This window comes from Phanerochaete carnosa (assembly GCF_000300595.1).
Source record: "Phanerochaete carnosa HHB-10118-sp unplaced genomic scaffold PHACAscaffold_9, whole genome shotgun sequence".
NCBI lineage: Eukaryota > Fungi > Basidiomycota > Agaricomycetes > Polyporales > Phanerochaetaceae > Phanerochaete > Phanerochaete carnosa.
In genome coordinates, this window is record NW_006767636.1 from 780,566 (window position 1) to 784,704 (window position 4,139).

Consider the following 4,139-nt stretch of genomic DNA (forward strand, 5'->3'; position numbering starts at 1 on the left):
CTCGCTGGCGTGGAATCAGCCTGGAGACTCGCAAGAGACCACAGAGACCACGACCTTCAAAGCGGCACTCCATCCCCCACCGGCCATTTCTCTTCTCCTACCGGTGTCAAAGCATAGAAACGGGGCAATCCCTCTCTTGACCAGCCGTGCCCATTGGCTACTCTGTGGCTTGCCCTCATGCCTTCCCATGGTCCCGGCTCCACCTTCATAGAAGCACGCCTAGGCCTAGGCCTCGTACTAGTCAACCCCCTTGGCATGCTTGCTTCTCTATAGCTAAGTCTTCGGTGCGTCATTCAATCTGTTCTGGTCTGTGCACGTCGTACGGGGCCTCGTGCCCGCAGATTGGTGTGCAGACGCGGTCTGGCCCATCCAGAGACTGTACCCCACCCATCCGCTCGTGATGAGGGTCCGTCCGCAAAGGCAGCCCCCCTGATTGGCAGACGCTTTCAGGCCTTCCATTTGTTACTGCCTGTCATTGTGTATGAGGGCTCTGTGGCCCAGGCCCTCGCTGCATTTTAATTCTTCTAGCACGCCAATTGGCTTTTGTACCCCCCCAGTCCGAAATAGGTCCGTACTCAGCTTTGTAGGCTGTGATTGGCCCGACGATCCTGTGCACTGGAATGTAAGCCACCGGACATCTGACGTCAGGTGTCGGACTTGCGCTTTTGTCCTCTTGCAGAGCATTTGCAGAGCTTGACGACCGGGTTCTGTCTTGTCAGGAACATGGATAGAAGCGTCGTGCGAAAAGTGCCCCCCGGCGACTAGTAAACTCAAAGAACAGGGTCATCTTCATTGTGGTGGTCTAGGCTCGAGTGTGCTTATACGCCGGCTCAGCTATCGACGTCTCGCCGAGTACAGTAAAATTTTCTGTGCGATTGCACATTGCATCCGATTGGTAGGTTAAGTGTAACGCTGCTCGGAGGTTGCTGCTCGAGATCGTACTTTGTGCTGCAACCGACATTGACAAATCCGTCGGCCGACCCGACCTCTCCTGCGCGCTCGGTCACTCATCACTGCGACCAGACCCTGCGAGCCAGACCCCGTCTGCGACTCCGTAGTTCCCGCGCTCGTGCGCTCAGGTTTGGGCCCTAGCTGGGGACGTCGAAAGGGGGCTCTCTGCGACATGACGTCAAGGTTGCGATGCGCGCGCCCCGGAATGCTGCAGACCGCCACGGTACGGGAAGGATGAGAAGGTAGAAGAGCAGCGGGAGACAGAGGAGGCAGGACCCGTTGCCCGGTAACTCGTCTGTCGTACGGACGTGAAGCATTGCCGGAACCCCCATGCGGTGGTGTACACCGGTCCAGCACTGGCAGCACTGGCGTGCGCGTCCTGCTCACATGTCCAAGCGTTCGCGGTCAGAGGCACGTCCGGGAGCACACACCCGAGTCGAGGCCTGTCGCTGTTCTCCCTCCCGGCCCTGCGCTGCCATCGATGCTACGTGTGGCCCTCGTCTGTGCGTGAAGATGACGTCATCGTGTCGCCTGGCGCCCGTCTGTGTCCCACGCACAGCACGCTGCGAGCTGCCCTCGCAGTTCCGTGTCCAAGTGACTGATCTCCAGTGCAAGAGTCATGCTCTGCCATGCTACACGCAGCCCTCGACTCCACAGCCTAGATCACGGTGCAACGGGAAGACGACGGTCTCGATGCTGGTCCCCACGCCGGACGCCCGCGACCACTGGCAGTGCGCGACCCAACAAGTCTCAGCTCGGGTGAGACATCCGCGATCCACAAGCGGTTAAAGTCTCAGTGACGGCATGAAGTTGCAGGAAGTTGCCCCTTCAAAGCTTCACAGCTTCACAGCTTTTCTTTCGTCGACTTCGACAATATTCGTAGCGGCCGACTCGCCCACGGTAAGAAATCCTATCTCGATCATACGTAGACAATTTTGCTCATATCACATGCCTTCTCTCTGGGGCCCTTTCTACCACTCCTGCCTGAACAGCGTGAAGACAAATGAATTACCCCGTACAAGAGGGCACTCTCCGCACCACGACGATCTCAGGGTCATACTGCTCAAGCTTTGAATTCATATCGCCTGCCAGTCAAGTTCTTCATTTTGGTTTTCTATGAACAATCGTCGCAAACGCCTCCCTCATTCTACCCCGCATCCCCACAAGTCTCCCTGCCGGTCTCCTGCTGCGCAAGAGCTGACGACGCCCCCGCATGACCGCGTTCGACATCCCGTTATAGGACAAGACGCCCATGGTTCGAGCCCCGAGCCGGTAGAATCCTCCCGCACGAAGAGGGTGCGCCGAGCCTTCTGTGGGTCGGCTGGCCACTCGCGCACGGATTGGGTGAGTCGTGCGCACGGATGCATGTCGCGTGAATGCGATCTGGCCTGGATATGGAGCAGCGGGCGTGTCACAAGACAGGCGCGGATCCTCCATGCGGAAGCGCGCCCCTCACGGGCGATCCTTGGCTCATTCGGCCTCTGTCTCGACTGTCGTCCCGACCTGAACTGGGCGTGGTGTGGCGTTGCGAGTCCCAGAAAACCATGCAGGTCTGCTCCCGAGAGCCAATGGCGACACCGGAGCCTGTCGTGATGCTGGTGTACGCTTATGTACAGGTATGGTGAGTCCTTACCACGGTTGCCGCCACGTGTAAGGAACCTCCCATTGTATGTATACTTCTAGTAACATGTCCGCAGACGTCTACCACAGGAGATGATGCTCCGCTCCATGGCCATCAGGGTTCGGCTTTGACTGAAGCTGGTGCACAAGCTACCGATGCCGTACAACACCCCAGGCACCCCTCTCCACCTGCCGAAGTGGCCGACCGACCGACGTCCTTGTTTACAGCTCTGGCAACGCGCACGACTGCTCGTTCCTGGAATCAGTCGCGAGGCTCGTGGTCCACGGTCCAACTTCACACGACATGTCCGGCCAATTGGGCGCTCTTTCGCACGCTCCGCTTTCTCCGCGGCGCGCCCCTCCCCGCCGTCCGTTCATAAAGTTCATATCCCAAAGCTATACATCTCGGAAGGATGCATCGAGTATACGGCAGCCTTCTGTCACCGAGGCAGCTGCTCCCGCCATTCAATACGCGCGACGGTCGGTGGTCCCTGGGACCTGTCAGCCACAGGCGTACCTGCGAGACCGGCTCAGCATCACTTGACCACACCTGCAGATGTCGGTTGGGGATGTTGGCCGCCTATGCATGGAACGAACGGCTGCGGCATGGTGGCAACATACGTTCTCGCGCGGCGTCCCTGCATCATTCATTCCATTCCTGTCGTTCGTTCGTCAATCGTGCTCTCCGCTGGCACGACCTGGCGATGCCTCGACACGCAACCTCCGCCAGTCTCGATCGATCGAACGCGAAACCAGACGGCCGGAGGCTCGCACAGTGCAGGGCCATTCCCCGCCGCCGTGCCTGCCCCCCGCGCGGGGTACTTTGATGGCACGTCCACGCGGCGGCGCCCTCGTGACACACTCGGCGGGTTCGCAGCAAGAAGTGCCGCTGTTGCTGTCGCAGCGCTGCACATCACTGTTCCTCGCCCGTTCCGTGAGGGGGTCAGATTACAAGGTTTGATGGGGCCGCTGCTGACGGAGTCCCACTGTCGCGTAACCAGGCCCCCCCCCTGCGAGGGCATCTTCGAAGAGCGTTGTCATGGCCTTCGTGGCACTGCGGCCCACGAGGGCCTGTTCGTCGCCAGTGCATTGCCCGGGACATCAGCTGGTGTCGCCAAGGGAAGGACGCGAGTCCTCTGACATATCATACGGGAGGTCAGCGACCGGGGCCGCAAAAACCGGCGGCATCGGTCGGTCGCAGGAAAGCAGGCGAGTCCACGTAGGACTCGCGTTGTTCCCTTGTCTGTTTGACAGACAGGAGGGGGCGATAGCTGGTAGCGACGGCGATTGGTCGTGGACACCGTGGGTCTTGCCCCGAGGACGTTCTGGGTCACGGAAGGACGAATTCGCTGGAACTGAATGGCAAAACTGCGTCAGCGCCGACGCCCGCACTTGGACGCCACGAAGTCGCGCCACCAGTTTGCGTCCGACCAGTGATCGGGATGCCATGACTTGTTTCCTCGGCTTTTGCGAACCGCCCTCGGCCCAAGCCCCCAGAGCGCCCGCGACGCCGCCCGTCGGCGCCCCAGGCGCGTTCGTGGTCTGTACCCGTCGATTGTCCGTCCCTC